A 26,470-nucleotide genomic window follows, 5' to 3' on the forward strand; every position below is an offset into this window, starting at 1 on the left:
AAACTATTTTGATTTTTTGGAAAAACAAGCAAACATGCTGGCCACAGCTAGTAAAATTTGCATGGGGGATCCTGTACATCCTTGGAGTATTGTGTTCAGTTTTGGAGGCCGTATCTTGCTAAAGATGTAAAAAGACTGGAAGCGGTGCAAAGAAAAGCTACAAAAATGGTATGGGATTTGCGTTGCAAACCGTACAAGGACAGACTTGCTGACCTGAACATATATACCTTAGAGGAAAGGAGAAACAGGGGTGACGTGATACAGACTTCAAATATTTGAAAGGTATTAATCCACAAACAAACTTTTTCTGGAAACAGGAAGGTGGTAGAACTAGAGGACATGAATTGAGGTTGAAGGGGGGCAGACTCAGGACTAATGTCAGGAAGTATTTTTTCACGGAAAGGATGGTAGATACATGGAATGCCCTCTCATGGGAGGTGGTGGAGATGAAACCGATAATGGAATTCAAACATGCGTGGGATACACACAAAGGAATCATGTTTAGAAGGAATGGATTTGTGACGGTGCCGGTATTTGGAGAGTAAAACCAGTGCAGGGCGGACTTCTAGTCTATGCCCTGAGAATGGCAAGGACAAATCAAACTCGGGTATAAAGTATCACATACCATGTAAAATGAGTTTATCCTGTTGGGCAGACTGGATGGACCCGTTCAGGTCTTTATCTGCCATCATGTTACATCTATGTTACTATCCTGCTACCAGCACATCTTCTGAGAAGACATTTTCTATTGCAGGAAGGACTGTGGAAGACAGGAGAGCTAGTCTGAATTCTGAGATTGTTGATGACTCCACAGATTAAAAATCATAACAGTGCGTCATAAGGCATATTTCTCCTCCACTAGGGCATACAGAAGGGGTTGTATTTTGTACTCCTGGACATTTTAACAGGGTGGATTAGGATTTCTTGGGGTAGTAGAAATCAACTATTGTTGGGATTGGAAGGGTAGAGGGTGGTGGTGAGGAGGGTTATTATAGCTGCTCGTTGTTATTATTGTTTTCTATGTGTCATTTATACACAACAGTTGCACAGCATGCTGTTTCTTTTTATACCTTAATAAGATGATTTAAATATAAAATCATAATTGTTCGAGGCTTCTGCAGATGAGAACAGAGCCCACGGGGATGGGGCGGGGACAGGGAAAGAACCTGCAAGGATGGGGCAGGGATGGAGACAGGGTGGCCAACCCTGTGCACTTATTATCTTATGTGTTGCTCTTGTCCCCTTAAAAGAGGCAGTGGAAGAGAGAAACTCAAATGCCTGAAGTCCTCTTTGTGTTAGAGCAGAGTCTAGAAAGAAAAGTATAAGAGGGAGAAAAAGCAGGGTAAGCAGTACCAGAGAGTTCCTGGATTAAAATCTCTGTTACTGTTTGTTTTCCAACTGTGTCTAAGAAAGAGAGATATAAGAGGGAGAAAAATACAACTCATTCTTAGTGGGTGAATTCTGGCTCAGACAAATGGTGGTTCTGGGTTCAAGCTGGTAACAAGCAGGGGCAGGCTGATCATTTGGGCAACCGGGCAGATCCTGAGGGCTCAATGGCTCTCCCCCACTGCTGCCGCACTCCCTCCCTGGTCCCACCTTCAAAGGCCCTGGTGGTCTAGCGACCTCTGCGGGTGCTGAAAAGAACAACGCTCTTTCCTGCCCTGCTGCTGCTATTCTGCCTGGCATCGCCACGTTTTTAAACATGACTGCCGAGACTGTCGAGACCCACAAGACTACCCAGGGATGTCTCAGCACCCATTTTGAAAACATGGCAGCACTGGGCACAATAGCGGTAGTGGGCAGGAAAGGGTGGGGTTCTTTTCTGCCTCCGAAGAAGCCACTAGACCACCAGGGTTCTTCCAAGGTAGGACTGGGAAGGGCTCACTGAGGATTGGGGGACTGTAGTGTGTGGGAGGGGGTGGCGGCAGCAAAGCGGTGGGGGGGGGGGGGGGGGGGGGGTTGGGCAGCTGCCAGGGGGGGCCCAATGACCTTTAGTGCCCGGGGGCCCAGACCTCTATCAGTCCCCGCTGCCTTTCAGAATACTTAGAGGATGGTCTGCTAAAATTGTGATTTGCATGTCCCAATCCTTAGAGCTGTACACCTGGACATTTCTTCTGGTACATTTAAGTGCAGCTCTACAGATAGGTTACAGCAGACACATTCCTAAGGTCTTAAGCTTATGCCCACCCACCCCAAGACGGACACTTCATAAATAACTTCCCCAAATACACTACTTATCACAAATTAACTCCACCCATATTACAACTATCTCTGAAAAGAAAACCCCTCATTATCACAGGAATCCCCAGTCTTCTACTCACCAGCTAAGGATTACTGCTCTAATAATAAGAATCTCAGCCAACAGATCCATAGGCTGCTGTTCTCACTATATCACACCTGTTCATACCCATTTCAACCAATCAGGATGACTTTTATTCTCTGTAATAATTGTGGTGCTTTAGTTTCAAGACCAATTATCTGGAGACTTAAGGCTTGTCCTATCTGTCTGCAGCTCACTAGATTAAAACACGAGCTCAGTAAAGTAAAACAGGAACTAGATGCACTTAAAGCAGCATCTAGGACCGCACAATATCATACTGCACAGAATCATACCAAATTATCACCACTACCACAAAGGATAAAACCACCTAAGAATAGATGGATCACGGTAGGCTCAGGCAGACTTCGTTATGTGACAAGAAAGCATCCGACCTCACAAGTGTTGCCCCTACAAAATTCTTTTACTCCATTACAGCACTGTGATGTTCTTGAAAACAGAACAGAAGCCAAAGAAAAAACAATAAAAGTGGAACAAAAAGATATGAAGGTACCCAAAGAGAAAAGAAACCCCCAAATCACTAATGTTGAAACGCATACCAGGAAATGTAGATGGAAAGCAATGGCCACAAATGCTCGCAGTCTAAGCAATAAAGTTCATGACCTTCAGGCCCTGATGTTGGAGGCAGACTTGGATGTTGTTGCAATCACGGAGACGGAGACGTGGCTCAATGGTTCCCATGAATGGGATGAAAACATACCAGGCTATAATCTATTTAGGAAGGATAGAGAGGGTAGTAAAGGTGGAGGAGTAGCTCTGTATGTGAGGAATGATATCACTGCGACTGAAATGACAGGGACCTGGGGAAAGGAAGAAGCGATATGGATCACCTTAAAAAGAGATGATAGAACCTCTGACTACGTGGGTGTTGTTTACAGACCTCCGACACAATTGGAGGAATTAGATAAAGACCTGATCGCAGATATTCAAAAGTTGGGAAGCAAGAGAGAGGTGCTGTTGCTGGGAGATTTCAATCTGCCGGATGTAGATTGGAAGGTTCCATCTGCAGAATCGGAAAGAAGTAGAGGGATCGTGGATGCTCTCCAAAGTGTTTTACTCAGACAAATGGTGATGGAACCCACGAGGGAGGGAGCGACACTGGATCTGGTGCTCACAAATGGGGACAGCATGTCAAATATCCGAGTGGGTGCCCACCTGGGCAGCAGTGACCAAACGGTTTGGTTTGATATAACAGCTAAAGTGGAGAGCGGCCACTCAAAACTCAAAGTCCTGGATTTCAAGCGTGCTGACTTTAGTAAAATGGGGGAATACCTGAGGAAGGAGATGATGGGCTGGAAGGAAGTACGAGAAGTGGAAGGACAGTGGTCCAGGCTGAAAGAAGCTATAAATAGGGCCACGAATCTTTATGTAAGGAAAGTAAATAAAAGCAAGAGAAAAAGGAAACCGATATGGTTCTCCAAGCAAGTGGTTAAGAAAATAAAGGCTAAAGAGTTGGCATTCCAGAAATACAGAAAAACTCAAGAAAAGGAACACATGGAGGAATACTGGATGAAACTGAAAGAAGCCAAGAGAGCGATACGACTGGCAAAAGCGCAAGCGGAAGAACAAATGGCTAGAAATGTAAGAAGGGGTGACAAAAATTTCTTCAGGTATATTAGTGAAAGGAGAATGACTAAAAAGGGAATTGTGAGACTAAAAGATACTGTGAACCGCTATGTGGATAATGATGAAGAAAAAGCAAATTTGCTAAATAGATACTTTTGTTCTGTTTTCACAGAAGAAAATCCTGGAGAAGGACCGCGATGGACTGGAAATAGTACAAATGAGAATGAAGTGGATAGAGCACCGTTCACGGAAGAAAGTGTGTATCAACAACTTGAAAAGCTAAAGGTGGACAAAGCCATGGGACCGGACGGGATCCACCCCAGGATATTGAGGGAGCTCAGAGAGGTTTTGGCGGGTCCTCTTAAAGATTTGTTTAATATATCCTTGCAGACGGGAAAGGTTCCGAGGGATTGGAGAACGGCGGAGGTGGTCCCTCGTCACAAAAGTGGTGATAGGGAAGAAGCTGGAAACTACAGGCCGGTAAGCCTCACTTCGGTTATTGGAAAAGTAATGGAAGCGATGCTGAAGGAAAGGATAGTGAATTTCCTGGAAGCCAATAAGTTGCAAGATCCGAGACAACATGGTTTTACCAAAGGGAAATTGTGCCAAACGAATCTCATTGAGTTCTTTGATTGGATGACAGGAGAATTGAATCAGGGACGAGCTATGGACGTAATCTACTTGGATTTCAGCAAAGCTTTTGACACGGTTCCCCACAGGAGGCTCTTAAATAAACTGGATGGGCTGAAGATAGGACCTGAAGTGGTGAACTGGATTAGGAACTGGTTGACGGACAGACGCCAGAGGGTGGTGGTGAATGGAATTCGCTCGGAGGAGGGAAAGGTGAGTAGTGAAGTGCCTCAGGGATCGGTGCTGGGGACGATTCTGTTCAATATATTTGTGAGTGACATTGCCGAAGGGTTAGAAGATAAAGTTTGCCTATTTGCGGATGATACTAAGATCTGTAACAGAGTGGACACCTGGGAGGGAGTGGAAAACATGAAAAAGGATCTGAGGAAGCTAGAAGAATGGTCTAAGGTTTGGCAATTAAAATTCAATGCGAAGAAATGCAAAGTGATGCACTTAGGGAATAGAAATCCACGGGATACGTATGTGTTAGGTGGGGAGAGTCTGATAGGTACGGGCAGAGAGAGGGATCTTGGGGTGATAGTATCTGAGGATTTGAAGGCGACGAAACAGTGTGACAAGGCGGTGGCAGTAGCTAAAAGGTTGTTAGGCTGTATAGAGAGAGGTGTGACCAGCAGAAGAAAGGGGGTGTTGATGCCCCTGTATAAGTCATTGGTGAGGCCCCACCTGGAGTATTGTGTTCAGTTTTGGAGGCCATATCTTGTTAAGGATGTAAAAAGAATTGAAGCGGTGCAAAGAAAAGCTACGAGAATGGTATGGGATTTGCGTTACAAGACGTATGAGGAGAGACTTGCTGAACTAAACATGTATACTCTGGAGGAAAGGAGAAACAGGGGTGATATGATACAGACGATCAAATATTTGAAAGGTATTAATCCGCAAACGAACCTTTTCCGGAGATGGGAAGGTGGTAGAACGAGAGGACATGAAATGAGATTGAAGGGGGGCAGACTCAAGAAAAATGTCAGGAAGTATTTTTTCACAGAGAGAGTAGTGGATACTTGGAATGCCCTCCTGCGGGAGGTGGTGGAAATGAAAACGGTAACGGAATTCAAACCTGCATGGGATAAGCATAAAGGAATCCTGTGCAGAAGGAATGGATCCTCAGGAGCTTAGTCAAGATCGGGAGGCGGGGCTGGTGGTTGGGAGGCGGGGATAGTGCTGGGCAGACTTATACGGTCTGTGCCAGAGCCGATGGTTGGGAGGCGGGGATAGTGCTGGGCAAACTTATACGGTCTGTGCCAGAGCCGGTGGTTGGGAGGCGGGGCTGGTGGTTGGGAGGCGGGGATAGTGCTGGGCAAACTTATATGGTCAGTGCCCTGAAGAGCACAGGTACAAATCAAAGCAGGGTGTACGCAAAAAGTAGCACATATGAGTTATCTTGTTGGGCAGACTGGATGGACCATGCAGGTCTTTTTCTGCCGTCATCTACTATGTTACTATGTCAGAGACAGGTTGCTTGGTAATTCAGATTTCGGAGGCCCACAGTACATAAGGGCATAAGAAACATCATGATGAGTTGGACCACCACGGTCCATTGAGCCCAGCTTCCTTCTTCTGACAGTAGCTTGTCCAGGTCATAAGTATCCAGTAAATCCCAAAATGTAGATCTGTCCCATAGTTTATTTCCAGCGATGACCAATGGCTCTTCCAAATCTATGTGAAGATGATTTCCTTTCTCTCTCTCTCCTCTCTTCTCTTTGACTTCCTCTGTCGCTCCATCTCTCTTATCTTCCCCCTTTCCCTTTCCCAGTTTCTTTTTCTCCCTTTTGGTTGTTCAGCCACCTGCACTGTCCATATTATTTCCACAGAATGACCCAGAGCAGTCCGATAGGTTCATCTATGCTTATGTTCAGAGACATTTAGCCCCGGAATTATTAACCTCCCCAAATTAATTAGTTAACAGATCGGGCTGTGGTTTTGAGTTATGTGCATAATTATACAATATGGGGCTCTGCGTGTAATTTTAGGCTCAGGCATTTGCATCAGCTAAATTTACATGCAACCCCTGGGCGCAAGCGCTATTCTATAAACTGCGACTAACTTTAAGTGTGATTTCTAGAATAGTGATTTTTTTTCAGTGCCAATAGTTTTGGCACAAAAAGAAAGACCCTGTATGAGAAAGCCGATATTTTTGGCACCATATAGAGAATTCCCCCCTATATGAGTAAAGAAATTTGATGTGCTTTCTGGGTGTCAAAATCCTTTAAATTCCAAATTGTATAGGGTGGTTAGAAAGCAAAGAGAGAAGCTGAATCTATTTATCTTATCTACATCAGCTCTAATCCCCAGCTCTGTCACTGAATTTTTATGTGTGATCCCAGGTCAAATTCTTTATCTCCTTGGACCTGTCACTAATGCTCTGTGTGTCAGCAAGGGGGAAAATCCCATTCAGCCCCTGGCCTCAGTTTTGATCCTGGCTGACTGGGAAGGCTTTCAGCCTTTAATTGGGATGAAGTGTCATTCCAGCCCATAGCTTTCCCGCCAAATCTATGAAGTCATGCAGAAGGAAGCAGGGTGGGGAAAGGCGGCTGAGTCTCATCTGGAGTTCTGTCAGGGAGCGGAGGGCTATCTCATGATCTGATTGTTTTTCACTTCTGAATTTCTTCAGAGGCACCCTTTTTTAATTTCCTGTAGTCGCTCTCCATGATGGACACACCCATCCTGCCTGTAGATGTGGCTTTCGAAGTCCTGGCATACCAGGGGCCGCACAGAAAAATGCAGTGGTGTTGGTGGGGGTTAGATGCAAGTGGCAAAGCCTATTGAGCCAGACTTGGTATGGATGAAAGAGTCTGGTGGAAAACATACAGACAACACGTGAGCCTGCTCTGTCAGTGTGTGACCGCATGTAGCGTTACCACCCGCTTCTCTGTCATAAGGATGGGCTAATTCAGTCCACGCATGCAATCAGATAACATCAGGATTGGGTGGCAGAAGTTTCCGTGATGTTGCTGAACTACAGGTCCCGGGGAGCCTCCAGCTCTGGTGGAAAGAAAGCATTGCTTAGAGACAGCTCATAGCATGGCCCCTTCCACTCCGCGTGGCCAGCTGCTACCTGGATAAGGGATTATCCAGGTGGCAGCTGGCCCCGCGGAGTGGAAGGGGCCACGCCATGAGCTGTCTCTAAGCAATGCTTTCTTTCCACCAGAGCTGGAGGCTCCCCGGGACCTGCAGTTCAGCAACATCACGGAAACTTCTGCCACAGTGTCGTGGACTCCACCTATGGCCTCCGTGGACAGATACAAGATCTCCTTCCAGCTAGCCCACGGCGGTAAGAGGGAATGACAGGTCAGGTGACAGCAAGGGACTAGACCAGTATCTTCAAGATCTTGGCTTCTGTTTGGGTGGCGGTGCATCAGGGATCTGTGCTGGGGCCTGTATTGCTTCATGTGTTTATTAAATGATCTGCAGCTAGGGGTGATGAAATGGCAGAGAAGTGCGAAGATTTTCAGGAGGCTGGACATCTAGGTAGCAGATGAAATTTGGTGTGGACAAGGGCAAAGTGATACACATAGGGGAAAATGTGTTCTTGTGCAGTTTATTATGAACACAGTACATTAACATTTGCAGTCCAACATACCGAGGCTATTGAAAAGGCAAATAGAATGTTAGGAAGTGTGTGAAAAAGGACGGAGAACATGATGGAGACTATGTAAAGGTCCCTGGTGCATTTGCACCTTGATTATTGTGTGCAGTTCTGGGAATCCCATCTCAAAAAAAGGATATAGGGAAAATGGAAAAGGTTCAAAGAAAGGCAACGGATGAAGGAAAACCAAACAGAAAAGATGTCAGAGAGGGGATATGATAGTCTCTTTGGTTTATCTGTTTCCTGTCCTGTCTATTTATTGGCGTTCCTTTCTGAAGATTTATTAGGTATAGCAGGTAATAAGCAGCATAAGAAAGCGAGAAGGTTTGGTTTTACTACTACTACTATAAATCATTTGTATAGAGCTACCAGTCGTACGCAGCGCTTCACAATTTAACATGAAGAAAGACAGTCCCTGCTCAAAAGAGCTTACAATCTGAATCAAGACAGACAGGACAAATAATATTTTACTGCTAGTCTATGTCTGGGTCTTTCAGTTAAAGAGCAGCAAAAAAATACAGGTTCCAGAATGCATTAGGGCAGAAGGGGTGGGGCTAAAACCAAGACTGTCTCAACCTGTTCCTCACAATCTTTTTTTTTTCTTTAGGGACTCTTAGGGCCCTGAGTGCGATTGGTGCCTGATCCCCATCCTGTTTGATTTTTTTTCCTTAGGGGAACCTCTAAGCCCGAATGTGGACAGTGGAAAGACTAAAGGCACCCTCACTGACCTGGTCCTGGGTCGTGCTATGAGGTCAGCATGATGGCATTGCATGAATTTGAGGAGAGTGGACCTCTCACCGGTTTTCTAACCACAGGTAATGCCCCTCTTGCCCCCTAGCATGTCTGAGATCTGCTGAAGGAGAGAAACACATCCTTAGCTTTGTACTCTAATGTCACTCTGCAGTGATCTGAGCTGGGCACCTCAGAAGCAGCCACACACAAACACAGGCAATACTAGAAAGGATCGTCTATACAAAGGCATGAGCAATAGGAAAAAAAACACACCCTGAGCTTTGTGCTCTAGTGTCACTCTGCAGTAAATGTAGGCAGCAGCAAGATCTGAGTTGGGATACCCAGGAGCAGTCCCCCCCCCCCTCCCCCACCCAAGCAACACTTGAACGGATCATCTGTACATAGAAATATCAGCTACAGGAAAAATAAAACACATCTTGAGCTTTGTCTTCCAATGTCATTCTGCAGTAACTGAGTGTAAGCTGTCAGGAGATCTATCACTTCCTACGGGAGGCTGTTCCATCCACCACTATTTCCACGAAGAATTGAGTTTTTTATTTTGACCTTGCAGCTTCGTACTGCTCCTTTGGACTTCCAGTTCAGTCAGAACCAGGCCTGGAATGTGATGCCCTGAGCCCCCATTCACAACTACACAGGGATTTCTCCTCTCTTTTACACCCCTTTCTAATTTATATAGCCCAGTCATTACCAAATGTGTCATGCTAAGTCTGGCCTCTATGAGTCACTGTTGTATGACTCCCTTCCCTCGGCTAACCTGGAGAACAGAAGGCTATGCCAGTTTAGCCCCCCCGCTCCCCCCTCAGACTATAGGCATGTGGTCAACTAAGACAGGGGAGTTTCTATAGAAAAGTTGCCGAGGGTCGGGGGGGGGGGTACTTTTACTACTGAAGCACGAATATGTATGAGCTGAATTTCTATACACTGCCTCCATTACATGCAAATACCCATCATGCATATTCATTGTGGGTATCTGGAAAATCAAACTGGGCTTCAGCCCTGGAGCAGGGGCGTATCTGCGTGGGGCCACAGGGGCCTGGGCCCCCGCAGATTTCGCCTTGGCCCCCCTCCCGCCGCCAACCCTCCCCCGCTAATGTTGTTTACCTTTGCTGGCGGGGGACCCCAACCCCCGCCAGCCGAGGTCCGCTTCCGCCTGCTTTTAAAAATAATTCTTCAGCTGGCGGGGGACCCCAACCCCCGCCAGCCGCTGAGGTCTTCAAAGTTCTTGTTCGTCGTCCTCCATGGCCATGCTGTACCCTGTTGATTCGGAGTCTGTCTGACGTCGCACCACGTTGTACGCGCGTACAACGTGGTGCGACATCAGACAGACTCTGAATCAGCAGCGTACAGCATGGCCACGGAGGAGGACGACGAACAAGAACTTTGAAGACCTCGACGGCTGGCGGGGGTTGGGGTCCCCCGCCAGCTGAAGAATTATTTTTAAAAGCAGGCGGAAGCGGACCTCGGCTGGCGGGGGTTGGGGTACCCACCAGCAAAGGTAAACAACGTCAGCGGGGGAGGGTTGGCGGCGGGAGAGGAGGTGGAGAGAGTCGTTGGTGGCAGGGGGGGGCTCTGGCAATGGTGGGGGGGGGGGAGTCGGTGGTGCCAGGGGGGGGGCTAAATGTGCCCCCCTCCCTCTGGCCCTGGCCCCCCCTACTGCCAGAGTCCAGATACGCCCCTGCCCTGGAGGACTCTGTTCTAGAGCTTCCTGCTCCCTGGAACAGCTTTGGATCCTGTGAATGATTTATACCTTTAAAGCAGGGGTTCTCAGCCCAGTCCTCAGGACACACCTAGCCAGTGAGGTTTTCAAGATACCCACAATGAATTCAAACTCATTAGCTCAATATTCTTAATAGACTTCCACTCAGAAGCAGCAGAAGAATACTTAGCTTGATCAGCAGAGGTGATCCCTAGGGTGACCAGTTTCACCTCTCGGGCTTCTTCAGGGGATCTCAACGCCCCACCGTCATCCATATGCACTCAACGAATAGTTAAGCTCTGGAACTCTTTGCCGGAGGATGTGGTAACAGCGGTTAGCGTATCTGGGTTTAAAAAAGGTTTGGACAAATTCCTGGAGGAAAAGTCCATAGTCGAGACAGATATGGGAAGCAACTGCTTGCCCTGGGAATTGTAGTATGGAGTGTTGCCACGATTTGGGCTTGGCCACTGTTTGGGAAAACAGGATACTGGGCGAGATGGACCATTGGTCTGGCCCAGTATGTCTACTCTTACGTTCTTATGTAAAGATGTTTCCTATCATTAGTCAGATAGGAGAGTTTTCAGTATCTTTCTAAATGATAGGTAGGTGGATTCGAGGCATATTGTGATTGGTAGAGAATTCCAGAATGGGATAACTATGAAAGAAAACAGGGCGTTGAAATATTTGAAGAAGAGAATGTTCTTGGCGCTTGGTGTCCAGAATACCAAGGATTTTTGTAGTCGTGCGGAATGTCCGAATAATATATCTTTGAAGCTGTTAGTCAGCATCTCCGAGGTTAGCCCGTGTACAACTTGCAAAAGTAGGCAGATAGCTTTAAATCGGATTACCTTTGGAGCCAGTGTAGTAGTTTTAAGCAGGGTGATATTCTGTCATATTTTTTCAATCCAAAAACTAGAAGGGCTGATGTGTTTTGGATGAGTTGGAGCCTGGACAACAATTTCATTGAGAGGCCTGTATACAGTGCATTACAGTAGTCTGTATGAGATTGGACTAACATTTGGATACGTAATGAAAAGGACGACTGGTCAATTTTTGCTGTTTAAGTTTGTAGAATGTTTTCTGCCGTAGTTGATTAATTTGTGGTTCGAAGGTCAGGGAGGAGTCTAGGGTTACTACTATTACTATTTAGCATTTCTATAGCGCTACAAAGCGTACGCAGCGCTGCAAAAACATAGAAGAAAGACAGTCCCTGCTCAAAGAGCTTACAATCTAATAGACAAAAAATAAAGCAAGCAAATCAATTAATGCGTAGAGGAAAGAGGAGAGGAGGGTAGGTGGAGGTGAGTGGTTACAAGTGGTTACAAGTCAAAAGCAATGTTAAAGAGGTGGGCTTTCAATCTAGATTTAAAGATGGTCAAGGATGGGGCAAGACGTAGGGGCTCAGGAAGTCTATTCCAGGCATAGGACGCAGCAAGACGGAGCGAAGTCTGGAGTTGGCTGTAGCGGAGAAGGGAACAGATAAGAAGGATTTATCAAGGGAACGGAGTGCACGGGAAGGGGTGTAGGGAAGGACGAATGTGGAGATACTGGGGAGCAGCAGAGTGAGTACATTTATAGGTTAGTAGAAGAAGTTTGAACAGGATGCGAAAACAGATAGGGAGCCAGTGAAGCGACCTGAGGAGAGGGGTAGTATGAGTAAAGCGACCCTGGCGGATGACGAGATGGGCAGCAGAGTTTTGAACAGACTGGAGAGGGGAGAGGTGACTAAGTGGGAGGCCAGCAAGAAGCAGATTGCAGTAGTCCAAAGGCAGTGGCGTACCAAGGGGGGGGGGGGCGGTGGGGGCGGTCTGCCCCAGCTGCACGCCGCTGGGGGGTGCTGCGGCGCGCGCCTGCTCTGAGTTCGCTGACTTCGAGTGTTCGCTGCAGCTCCCTCTGCCCTGGAACAGGTTACTTCCTGTTCCGGGTCAGAGGGAGCTGCAGCGAATGCGCGAAGTCAGGGAACTCTGAGCAGGCGTGCGCTGCGGCACCCCCCCAGCGGCGTGCACCCGGGGGGGGGTCCACGCTGCCTGCCCCCCTAGGAATGCCACTGTCCAAAGGAGAGGTGACAAGGGTGTGGATGAGGGTTTTGGTAGAGTGCTCGGAAAGAAAGGGGCGGATTTTACGGATGTTGTAAAGAAAGTACTCATAGTACCCTAGATTTTTTTCTCCACTGGTAGGGATAAGCCAGGGATAAGGTTACTGTGATAGGAGGAACAGTAGATGACGGCAGATCAAAACCTGTATGGTCCATCCAGTCTGCCCAACAAGATAAACTCATTACATAAGGTAAGATGAGATACTTCTGATGTATAACTGATTTTGATTTGTCCTTGCCATTTTCAGGGTATTATTCTAAAATACCCTGAAGTTGTCATCGACAGCCCTGAAAAGTTCCACACCAGCCCATCCAAATCTATTCAACCACGATCAGGGCACAGACCATAGAATTCTGTCCTGGTTTTGGTGTTGCCATCTAATCACTGCTAAGCTTCTTTGGATCCATTCTTGTTAAACAGGATTCCTTTGTATTTATCCCATGCATTTTTGAATAGACAAATGCAAAATGATGCACACTGGGAAGAATAATCCAAATCATAGTTACCTGATGCTAGGATCCACCTTGGGGGATCAGCACCCAAGGAAAAAGATCTAGGTGTTGTAGATAATATGCTGAAATTTTCTGCCCAGTGTGTAGCGGTGGCCAAAAACTCAAACAGGATGCTAGAAATTATTAGGAAAGGGATGGTAAATAAGAGCAAGAATATTATAATGCCTCTGTATCGCTCCATGGTGTGACCTCACCTTGAGTATTGCAATCAGTTCTGGTCACAGTATCTCAAACAAGATATAGCGGAATTAGAAAAGGTTCAAAGAAGAGCGACCAAAATGATAAAGGGGCTGGAACGCCTCTCGTACGAGGAAAGGCTAAAGAGGTTAGGGTTGGAAACGAGATGGCTGGTGCTGATTCGCTGTGGGTTATTTTTCATGTTTGCTGTATGCTTTTTGGTATCTTTCTTCATACTTTTTTTGGAGTCCTTTGTCCGTGGTTTGTATACTGTGTACGCTGTTGATTTTTGCCTCTGGCACAGCTTTTCATCTCACAATTATTTGTGCTACTATCATATGTAGACTTTCCGTGGTTGTAGCGTCCCATTTTATCAGCCTATCTGCTAACTAACATTATTATCATATGTACTCTTGCAGGTTTTTGCATATTTGAGGTTTATTTTAATTTTATAGCATCTCGTATTATTAATATTTATCTTTTAGCATTTTACACTACACTTTGTCCCCCAGTTGTATTTTATATTATGTTGGTTATATTTTACTTACATTTTCATCTTATTAATTTTTACCCAGGTTATTCTCTATATCATCTTTTATATTCCATCAGGAACCTCTTTATGATTTTTATCTATTTATAGCACTACCCCCCTCTCTCCTGTCCATTACCCTCCATTTTAGTGAGTACATTGTATATATTTTGGGGTAGTCACTGTTGCTCTTTTTCCAACATCTTACACACACACAGGTGCTTATTCAGCTTATAATCGAAAGACAAAAACGCCTATATTGCGACCTAAATTGGGAGATAGGCGTTTATCTCCCAAAAACGAATAACGCGGTATAATCGAAAGCCGAACTTGGACGTTTTCAACTGCACTCCATCGCGGAAGCGTACAAAGTTGACGGGGGCGTGTCGGAGGCATGGTGAAGGCGGGACTGGGGCATGGTTATCACCTGAACAGAGATGGGCGCCTTTCGCCGATAATGGAAAAAAAGTATGCGTTTGTAGTGTATAATTATAGTACAGCAAGAGACCCTCACTGGATCCACCGGAAGGGTGGGAAGGCCAGATTTTAGGACTCAGGCTGTAAAAATACCAGCTAGGTTTAAAAATCTATGACTGGCTGCGCAAGGACTTGCTTTTCCTGTAAGTTAATATGCGTCCCCGCTTGGGATCCATCCACTGGAATAGTGATGGGTCAATTTACATACCTTTAACAGCTAAAATAACTGAAGAAGTACTGACTAGGCCAAATAACAGGTACATGATTTAATATTTCAGAATCTGTAAAAAGCAGGTCTGAACAATGAGTCCTGACACAAACTGGTACAACTGTCACTTTAAATCAGATGAACAAAATGGAGTCTATTAGTTTTGTATAGAAGGCTACAGAGGTTATACAGAGTTCTTAAGATGGTGTGAAAAATATTGCGACACAGAGAGATGTGGAACTGTTATCTCAACGCTTCCCAAAACATGCTGATAAGACCGCATGGGAAAGTCTCATGGGAAAGTATCATCTCAGAAATTGAGAGCTAGGTATCTAACCATTGACTTCTATGGAGAGGTTTGTGTATAAAAGAGGGGACAATTTGCCATAGCTTTGGAATCCTCCCCAACGCTTCCGTCAGACGGCGAAGCTCTGTCCGGTTGTACCCAGAATCTGTCTGCTGAATGTACCTGATTAAAGTCTGATGTCTGTATTTGTACCAACTTGAAGACTTGTCTTTGGGTAAGAAATAAAATGTATCTATCTATTTAAACCTATCTCTGTCTTTATTCTATCTTCTCTTTACCTTACATTTAGCTTACAAGGCACATCACATACACTCAGTCTCTGGAGAAACTTAGACAGATTTTTATTAGGCATTATCTGGGAACATAAATGGCCCAGAGTATACCTAGATCCAGGAACACAGAAAGCAGTAGTTATGGGAATCAGAATTCGATTACAGCCCCTAATGCAAACCCAGAGCAGACCTCCTTGTGATTGGGTGGCAATGGAGGTTGGAGAAATCATACAGAACCTGTTATGTGACATAGGTATCTTTAGCCCCCCGTGTGATCTGGAGTCAGAAAGAGGTCCAAGAGGGGGAAATTAAAACAGTGGTGACCAGCCGTACGCTGACCGTTCATTCTATCCTTCTTTCTCTTCTTTTGAACGCAAGAGGGGATACTTATATTGTGCGTTCAAATGTTCTATGTTATCTTTCTCTCACTTTTTTCTCTTTTTTTTTTTTTCCTCATCTTTCCTTCCCCAATCTCCCTGCTGTTATTCCTTCATTTTTCCCCTATCACGGACACTGCCCACTTCAGGGGTATTGGGCACCAATGTTCTGTCCGTTCTCACCCCTACTTTAAATACTCCTCTATTCTTCTGTCTTTTTACTTTCTTCCCTGAATGTTTTCATGCCCTGCGCTGTACTAACACGCCTGTTTCTCTGCCCTTTTTATGCTGATCTCTTTCCCTAATTTTTAACCTACTGGGGATGGTTCTTTGAGTTCTAACTTTCACTTCTATATTCTGTTCTGTTCTTTCTCACCCTCTTTTCTTTCTCCTATCCTGTCCATCTCTTTGATTTGCGAGATGTGCGCAAGACTGTGCTTGTTGTGTGAATGGTGCATTACACCGAATCCAGGCGACTGCGATTTGGGGTTTGCTGTAAGTTTATTTCAATGTTCAAAATCTTTGGATTGGTCTTTATGCTAGCATACTCGCTTAACAATCCTTAGAGATTGTGCATTTTCTGTTTCCCATCCCACCCTGTGTTCTGTCTTAATCCCTCCTTATCAAATCCTTGTCCTCACTATGCATTCTGTTCTTTCCCCCTTTTCCTGTTCTCCTTCATCCTAACTTCTTCTATCTACCTCTTCCTATTAATCCCCTGGGTCTAATCCTGCTCAGTTCTTCTCTGTATGTTCCCGTCTCGGGGGAATTCTCTTTACTCTGGGAGGACAGCACGCTTTCAGATTGCTCCCTTCTAAAATCCTTCTGGTTTCTCTGACAGCCCCCACCTTTCCACATCTGCTATTGCCTTCACTCTGTGTGTGCGACACATACTTTTGATCTTGTGCTGAAACAGTTATCCACGAGATTTTTTAATGTCTCGGGACTGTTCCTTTTACTCTATGCCTCTAGGAGGGTATCTTCCTATTGGACTTCCTACAACTTTCTTTTCTTTTCAGCTGCAAACACTGCTTACCGCCGTCCAACTGCTGCTTTCCCCTTATCTCTCTAAGTCTTATCTGCAGTTGTTTTAAACTTCTCTGTCTCTCATGATAACTGCAAGAATTGTATATTCCTTCAGTTCTTTGCCATCCGTATCCACACCTTTGTGCACTACACTTCCCAGCATACCCTATTCTATTCTTTCAGTCCTCTGCACTATGCTTTCCCTCTAACAGCCCTTCTTCCTGTACTTTTCTCGGCTCTTTTTCATAGTGCAGCATCAGAACCTCTGATTTCCGTTTCTCCTTACACATATATAGTTTCTATCTTATGCTCCTGTGCTATCTTTTCAGCTGTTACACACATTTCCTGATCTTATCTTTCCTTTTTAATTTCTGTGACAGTATATGGCCGTCTTGTTGTCTGGGGGTGTGTCCGCTCCTTTTTCTTTTTCCTCCTTTTGCATCTTTGTGTGTGTGTTTTTGCACTCCGTCTGACTTGGATTTTTGTGTGAACTATACTGTTCCGTCTCTGCTTTTCTTAGTTCTTATCTCTGTATGCCGCTGTCATACAAGGCACCGGTTTCCACCTGTCAAAATCTGGCTTGGCTCTTTTTCACTTTGAAGCGCTTTTCCGGTTCTTTATTATTTGCTGCGTAGTTCAACTAATTGCTCTTTTTCACAACCGCTCAGTTCTGTGCTCTCACCCCACCCTCATAGCCGTTCTTTTTCCCTTAAGTCCAATCTGAATTCCTTCCTCTACAACATTTTGTTCTGCCCCCACTTTTTCTGCCCTAATAATCCTCTCTGCCCTCTTTTCTGATGCTCTACCGACTGTTCGTGGTCCGTGTAAAATTTATAAGGGTGTGGCCCGCACGATACCAATTGGGGTAACTTAACACCTTACATACACCTTTTTGGCTTCTGGTGCAAACTAGAAATCATTTTTTTGATTCCCTATAAAACTATTCTTTTTCCTTCTCAGTCCCATGTGGTGTGAGTTTTAATTTTCTTTCTGGAACAAAACTTACTACATTACTAGTAATACTCCCTCTTGGGCTTCGAATCTGCCTTTATAAATCCATTTAAATTTGCCCGAAGAGCTGAAGTTCTAAACCCTTTTTTCCCTCACATATCCTTATCCAGGCTTCCGAAACTGCCATTTCTTTCTGTAACTTTTAAGAGTTTTCCCTAACAAGCGCTGTAGTTCACTATCTCAAGGACATGAGATTCTGGGAAGCTTGCCCACTTTAGCTGCCTTATCAGTCCAGCACTGCTTCGGCAGAGGAGGCTCTACGGTTCACTTTTGAAAGCTCAGAAAGTGATTTTTTTTTTTCTTTCCCCCTGTTCCGTCCGTTTTTTCTGTTCTATGCTGAAGTGGTACAAGTTAACCAATCATTTACACAGGGATATTGTGAACCTCTTGCTGTCTATCCTCTGTCAACTGCATCGCTCCTAAATCCATCTAACTAACTCCCTCTCATATCTTTTTCATATCTTTCAACTCCGGTTTCCCCTCATAATTGTAGAATGACTTATCTTTTCATGCCTCATGCTGCCAAGTCCGTTATACGTGCACCTTTGAGCATGTAAGATTGTACGGATGTATTTCTGCTTTCATTTTTAAAATTATGACACTGCATCTTAGTCTTACTCTGCATTCTCCTTTTATTAGGACGTTGTCTCCCACTCCCCAAAATTTATGCTCATACTGCTTTGACTTTTGTGCGTTGCCCTCTCTTTCAGCTCACCTCCCTTAAACAATAGATACTCTAATGCTTTCTCACTCCGTCTTTGAGTCATGATTTTAAACCCGAGACAGGTTTCTTTATTTTTGCGCTGCTTGTGACAGCCTGATAGACTTCATTGTGCTACACCATGTGCTTACAAAGTGTTAAAAAGGTATTTTTCCCTCAAACATACATAACTTACCCCTTTGAAAACCGGCTTTCTCCTTCTTTGTCCGAGTATGGCTTCCTATGATTACGTTACAATGCTTCTTTAATCTGTTTTTGGTATTATGCTGATAGTTCATTTACGTGGCCCCCCATGATTTATGCTTCATGATCCTGGTTTTTGCACTTTAAATGGTATTACTCAATTCCTACAGATGATACTTTCTTTTGCCCTGTACAGATATATGTCTTAATGTTCCACTATAATGTCATATTTACCTTGGTATGATTAATACGCATGTATTTCTTGCTGAATGCTTAACTGGTAGTATTTTTGGAAGACTGTTGCATATTTGGTTTTATTGTTAAAAAGCAAGTGTTTTTGTCCCATTTCAACGCTATCATATTGTGCTTTTGTTCTATAGGAAAAACGGTGTATAGTGTTGTTTCCAAAGTATTCTAGATACAGACTCTTTCCTGTATAAATATTTTGGCTCGGATCATCTTAAGTTTTACTTCTGTGATGGCAGTGCTGGTTCACTGCTCGCCTATAATCTTTACACGGTTATAGCACTAATCTTGTCAGCCATGAAAGAACATTTTAGGCTGTTTGTTTAATGATTTACAATGTCAAGTTTTTCTCTGGGTTTTTTGCTTTGCTCGTCTCGGATGATTGATTTTATACTGCCTGTCATAGCTCCTTTTCGGTCAGTTGTCATGCTTGAGTGCTCTTTAGTGCTGTGTGGCAAACTTATTCTATGTTGTCTGATTACTGTGCCTTACCCGAAGAGCTTACATGTTTTTTCCCTTTAAAATAATTTTTTTGCTTGTTACTTCTGGATTAGGTTTCAGAGGTTCTTTCTAGGAACATGCCATATTTATTATTTCCTTTTTCTTTCTTTCTCCTTTATTTCTTAATATTTTTTCTCTCTCTACTTTATTGTACTAGTGTCATGCAATTAACTTTGATACCGATGTCTGGGACTTACATGCATTGAAGGAGATCCTTCAATGGATGACGGCATCTTATTTATTAGGGGCAGACTTCCATTCCATTTTCGGAGTGGCCTGCGGTTTCGGCATTATTGCCCACCTATGAGTTACTTGTATAGATGAGCGCGGGGTTAATAAAGAGACGTCTAACGACTTTCGTTGCGATTGTATACAGGTTGACTGGGGCCCTAAATTTTTGTTCTCTTCTAGACGAATATTTAAGCATCTATTGGGGGTTAGCGACAGAATGGCGAGTGTATTCCCATATATGGCGAGTGTATTCCCATATTTCTAACCGGCGAAAACCAATTAGATCGCTGCCCTTTAATTTTAGAGAACTTATTTTCGCTGTTCGCTAAAATCTTGTTGGAGTTTTTGCTTCCCCCACTTTTGGGGTTTTCAATATGGCGAGTGTTATCCCATATCAAATTCATGGCGAGTGTTATCCCATACCAAAATTCATGGCGAGTGTTATCCCATGGTCAATTTCTATAGAAGCATACTCTGGAGGGCAGTATTTTTAGAGTAGGTTATATATAGTAAGTGACACAACTGACTCCTGCACTATTCTCATATTCATGGCTATCATTTCTTTGTTAATATAACCTGCGGCAAAAGCATTGAGCTTTCCGCCAATTAGTAATTTATGTTTTAGGTTCCACTTCTGGGACGCTCTTGAAGACGCGTGAGTATTAAGGTGTTTTCTATACGCATGATGCATGTTTTCCTTTGAATGATCTGCCTTTGAACTAGGATCCAATTGGGAATTTAATTTGCCATTTTACACTGCACACCTCCCCCCCCCCCATGTGGATTGCTTTTCCCTTATACCTGACTCCATTATGTCCACTCAGTCCTCTACTAGCCCCCTGGAAAGAGTTCTTAACTTTTTCCCCGCTGATAAAAAAGAACTTTCCCGTTTATGTCAGACCTGGCACACCGTTTGGTCCGCTAAAGACCCAGGACTAGAATGGCCAACAAAGGGTTCATTTGATCAGGGTAAGCTCCAAGCTTTGATCTGCTACAATGAATCCAACAAAACAGGAAAATCTAGGGATAAGCATTTAGCTGCTATTAATAAATTTATACTTATTGCACAAAACCAGCATGACAGAGCCCTAGCGAAGTCTGATTGCGATCAAGTCCCTTACCAAGAGGCAATAACACCTACTGCCCCACCACCCTATAATGCTGCTACCGCTGCAGGTACTACCAAGCTCCTACCATGTGCAGTAGGATATACCCCGATACCCCCAGGATATTGTGATAAAATTCAGCTACAGATTTCTCAGGGATCTCAGACACAGACCCCCTCATCTCAAGGATCACAGACAGTGATACCCTCGCTGCCTGCGATATCTCCCGCTCCTATAAAATTTGACCCACCCACTACCGTACACATTGCCGGTGTAGTTGATCTATCTCTTCCCTCATCACAAAAAGACCCAATTCCAATATCTCAGGGGTCAGTACAAACCCAGACGCCCTTAACCCCTTCAACAATCCCAGTGGCCACAACCACCGCCCAATTGCCCACTATTACTGCTGCTCCAACGATGCAAGGCACTACCCAGGCGCTAGCGCCACCCCCGCCTCATGTATATCGTACTATCGGAGGCCATGAGATTGAGATACCCCCACCCATTATTGAGCAATATCCTTGTGTCCCGAACCCATTGGTTCCGGTCACCGTCCAGCATCCTGCCATCAGTCAAATTGATGCGGCTACCCAGACCTCTACTTATCCTGAGCTAGGATCAGGATTCACCTCGCACATGACCACCCAAACGACTACCTACCCACATATGGAGCACACAACTCAAACATTACCTCCACCACTATATTTTGACTCCCATGTCCAAACTGATCCCTTGCCCACTGAATCCCTACAGTACCCTATCCTGTCCCAATTACGACAGATGGGTTTCATTCCATGTAGTCCTGCTACACAAGCGCGGGCTATTTGTCAGGAACTCTATGATCGGGGTTTCATTAAACCGCCCCCTGCTCCAGTGAACCCTTCAATGCCCATTCTAGAACCTCAGTGTTCTACTCTTCCTAGATGGGACACGTTAGGTGCACGGCCAATGCGTCCCTTGGTACTCCCAGCCAAACCAGCTAATGAGCGACTGAAGGTTAGACTCTCCCCATTAGACGAAGCATGGGAAGTTTTAAAACAACAACTCCCCACAAAATCGGACATAAAGGATATTCGAAACGAGCCTCCTCCGATGTTCCATTTCTCCCCTTTTTCAGATAGTGAAGTAATCCCTTCCCTTGCAGACGATTCACCTCGTTTCACGTTACCTAATACCCCAGTCCCCTCGGAAGAACAATACGGTCACACATTGGCTAGTATGGGAGATGGCCTCGCGTTTGTTTCAGAAGGACTTCGTTCCTTACGCAAGTCCCTGACAACACAACCGCGCCTTGATACCCCGGACACCGTGGTATCTGTTGCACCAAAATCTGATTTTCCTCAACAACATGATCTTATTTCTCATCATACCAGACAACGCCACCCTCAAAGTTATCTTACTAATGAGGGATCTAGCCGCTGCCTTACAGTCATTGATAGTCCCCATCATCCTACAGTTTTGCCCGCCCTAAATACCAGTACAGGACCTATCCTATCTGGTCCACCTAGCACACCTGCCCAATATGTGGCATTACATGAAAATTCATGGCATTATGTTCAACCATGGATTGATAACCTTGCAGGATGGTCTGAGGCGCTCCAGCCCCAGTCCGCCCTTTTCCCGCGTGAAGGATCCTTACGATCAGACAAGCTCTCACTAGTGAGAGATCTTATTTATGATCACCCTGACCCCCATTGGGATCAGAAAACGACCCTCTACCTAATTCAAGGTCTCCAAGTTTGGAAAAAGTATGAGAATCATTTTCCCCCAACCGCCACGATTGATAAACCCTCTGAGAAAGTAAAACTTTTTCCCCTGTTGAATAAAATGTCCGGAGGTGTCCCTCATACGGAATATACTCCACTTTCAGCGGTTGAATTGAATAGCCTCATACTACAGCTCCCGGATATTGCACAGGGAGGTAATCGATGGTTGAAGAAATTACAGGACATAACCCTGGGGACCACTCTGTCAGTCGGCGACATGAAAGCGCTCCTGGGCAGAACCCCGCACGCTAGTGTCACTGACATATTCACTCAATCGGGCTATGCAAAATTTGTTACAGATACCCAATATGATGGTAACCCTTTGACTGAAATTCAGACAAAAGTATTTCAGGAAATCCGGACCATGTATCCGACCCTTAAAGACTTTTCTGTTATCACTTCCCAAAGATGGGAAATGGATTCAGAGCCTATTGAGGCTTATTTACTCAGACTCCAAGACCTATATAAAGAACAGACAGAGGAAAAATTTGACTCTGATAATGCTCTTCCAGTATTCTACCATTTACTGAAGGGAACCTTACCTTCAGAAATTAAACTTAAGTTGGAGAACACCGTAGGTCTCCAATTGGAAAAATGGCCTAAAATTCGTGAACACATCCTTCATCATTGCAGACGGCTTATTAAAAGCAAGCAAGATGAAGCCCAACATCGTAAGACAGTACACACTAACTTGGAAGTGCTGCAGACTGAAGATCTCAAAGAGAAAAGAGCCTCTAGGAGCTCTGACTCAGATACCAATACTCTTGGCACTTCTCCCCCTGTTATTGTTATGTATGCTGACCAACGCTATGACAATAACGGCCGAAATCAGGGCCTAGACCGTAGAACTGTTTACCCAGAAGAAAGAGGTCGTCGCGCTCAACCTCAGCGAGGTCCCCTAAGGGGCCCTCCTGATGATAATAGACGACCTAGGGACTATCGTTCCCGGCCTAGCCCTGATAGCTATCCTGATGTGCTCTGTTATCGCTGCCAACAATATGGTCATTATGCTGCTGAATGTCTTCAGACGCAGCCATATAGATTTAGAAAACCGCAGGTCCGTCAAAATCCCCCAGAACGACAGTCATTCCCTTTGTGGAACCCGGATCAACGTAGACTGCAGTGACCACAGACCTAGGGATCAATATTAACCGCCCCATAATGACTGGACGTAATCCGAACCCGATCTAATTTTGTTGCTCTCAGTTACTCACACTACTCAGCTTCTCATTTAGTATCCAAAAACCATTTCTCTGTATATATATTGATGTGATGTTTCTGTTTCTAGTACAGATAACATGTCTTTATTTTATACTTTTCTAGGTTTAATTGCAAGTGTATATTTATGGTACCATACAAATGACCTAACTAAGTCAGCAAGTTATTTATTTATTTATTTGCTTTTATGCATACCTTCCCTGGGGAGTTCTTATCAACTGCAGGGATGAGCGATCCCCGAAGGATGTTCATTTTATATATATACCTGTACTGACTTATTTATGCCATTTTACTTTATACGGGATCCCTTTTAAATAAAAGCTGTGTATTGCTCATGGTTAAAATGTTTTCTGCTTTAACTGTTGCGCTATTTAAATTGATGTGACATTCACTTCTTTAGTTTTTTCATGAATATAAAGCCTTCATTTTTGAAATCTCTCTATGATATGTGTGACATCTGAAAGCTTTTCATTATTTCCTTGTCTAAGAAAGAAGAAATATTTAATAACCATTATCCGTTATATGGAATGAATGCGAAAAATATTCCCTTGAACTGGCCATTTGGGGGAGCATTTTGCGCTGATCATAGATTTTATAGTATTCTTGGACTGAGAATTGGTGAAGCTTTCAGACATAAATTGAGAAAGTTGTACACTCCACTTTCTGATTCCTTTCTATTCAAAACAGGTTATCACAATATGGCAACTATTGCTCTTTTTATCTCTCTGTCTTTCACTGTGAGTGATTGTGAGAAGAACTGGTGTACATTATTTGTGTGCAGCAGTCCTGGAATTTATGCTTTGTGTATTTAACTAACACCTTGCTTCAACTAACTCTTACCACGTGGTAGCTTTGTCTTAAAGCGATATGCTTCTCCCTACTTCTTTGACTGATTGAAAAGGGTTACTTAAACTCTATGTGGCTGCACTTTTTAATGTTTTTTCCTTTCCATTTGTCTTTTTCGAGGAACCTTTTCCTTGCATTGCCATCTGAATATGCCTTGCCGCAATTCAGATGTATAATATTTTGTTTTATTTTTATTTTTATTTTTTTTTAAGCCTATTTTTATCTTACACCCTTCAGGGTGCTTTTTTTTTTAAATATTTTAATTTTTTTAATTTTTTCATTTTCGATGCTTTGTTCCTTACCATGCCTCCTTCCTGAACCCCATTTATACCCACAGCCCGCCTCCTAGCATTCTGACTTCTTTCAATAAGCTTACCACATAAATTGCACTAATGGTCTGTTTAAGTTTTGCCTTTCCCCAGATGGCTACAGAAATTCCGTTGACGTCCCTCACCGAGGAGATGACTGCTATCAAAGAAGAGCTACCCGATAATGTATCCGATCTGAAGGCTATGTTGCAGCAAAGAATCGCTAAATTAAAAGACAGATGCACAGACCCCAACATTACCTGGTGTGAAAAACGAGACATTATTGAGCGTGAGTTTCAACAGATGCATCAAGTGGTCCATGAAAGAGTCAGGCTCTCCACTTATTAGAGTTACAAAAAGCTTTGGCCTCTACCTCTCTTTCTGAATCATCTAACTCGTAAGTCCTGCTGGCCTCCTGCAGCTGAGGGCTCAACCCTTGGTGAATGGTAGTCATTACAGGTGAAGAATCCATACCTACTGGCTATACATTGCAACGCATTATCCGTGCCTTTTTGCCTATTTCTGTTCACCATATTCCTTGCCCTCCATACATCAATAATTGAACATTTACCATCATCTCTAAATTCTAATTGTTTTTTTGTAGATATAATTTCATATATACTATTGCTATTTATGTAAATTGGCTTTTCATTATTGAACCCTTCTGGTTTCCCTTTTGCTTTTGCACTTAATTAGCACTGTTTTCTCCATGTTTACATTGTCTTTCATGTCTATTCAATTCACACTGATTATGCCCACTAAGATATAGCAATGTATCATTCAAGCATACAGTTATTTTGCTTATTCCTTTGCCAGCCTCTGGCTCTTGATGGACTGATTATGATGGTGTATGCCTAGAATAAAGACATGGAAAGATCCCACTTTATACACCACAAGTACGTCTTCAAGATCTATCCAAATGATGTTAGATCCCCCAAGGTTGTGGCAATAATCTTTACACCTTGCAAACTATTGGACCATAAGTTTTGGGTCCATGTGAAAGATATACGCAGAACCAGCCTAACCATCTCAAGACCAGTCACTTCCTTCAGCAGGCCAGCCTGAAAACCCAGTCCTGTTAGATCTTCCAGATCTCCGTCCAGATTCTTCAGCGCTTCCACCGCCTCAACCATGATCGATGAAAGAGAATTTGGAACTGATACTTAATTTGAGAATTACTGTTGCTGTTTATGGACATTATAGATTCATATTTTATTTTATTTTCAGTTTAGCAGTAATCATGTCTAGATATTGAAAAGGTTTTATTTTTATTTTCCTATTATTTCCTTTATTGTTCTAATTGTTTTTCTAAGAGTTTCCCCGTTATTTCTGTATGTAACTCAAATTGAAGTTGATATTGCTCAGATACAAGAGTTATGCAATTGTTTAACTCTGGTGTAGGCTTACTTACGTTGCATGTCTTTCTGTAGGCTTGACTAAGCTCCAAGTGGGGTAATGGATATATAAATTGCTTCCCATACTTCCAGGTCATTATGCATATGTCAAGATCCATGCATGACCTTTGGTGCTGGGATTGACCCTCTTTGCTGTATGAGGCAACCTCATACTTGCTATCCACTTATTAGTGCTCATGATTGAATGCCAATGATAAGTACTAGTAAGGTCCAAGAATCCCGACCTGTTTGAGGATTCTGAATATCTACAACCTTAAACAGCCTGCAATCTGAATACTAACCATATATTTGTTGAGCCACCATAACAATGCTTAATCAAAACCACTATTCCTTCTCAAGACCACTGA

General features: G+C 44.0%; 1 long non-coding RNA gene across 1 annotated transcript in view; it reads left to right on the forward strand.

Moving 5' to 3' along the window:
• The first annotated feature begins 7,632 nt into the window (after positions 1-7,632).
• LOC115466205 overlaps positions 7,633-26,470 on the forward strand; it is a 63,000-nt gene continuing 44,162 nt past the window's right edge. The window contains exons 1-2 of the long non-coding RNA XR_003941515.1: positions 7,633-7,823; positions 8,811-8,953. This is a non-coding gene — a long non-coding RNA (uncharacterized LOC115466205). The remainder of the gene's footprint in view (positions 7,824-8,810; positions 8,954-26,470) is intronic.

The sequence above is a fragment of the Microcaecilia unicolor genome, chromosome 3 (assembly GCF_901765095.1).
Source record: "Microcaecilia unicolor chromosome 3, aMicUni1.1, whole genome shotgun sequence".
NCBI lineage: Eukaryota > Metazoa > Chordata > Amphibia > Gymnophiona > Siphonopidae > Microcaecilia > Microcaecilia unicolor.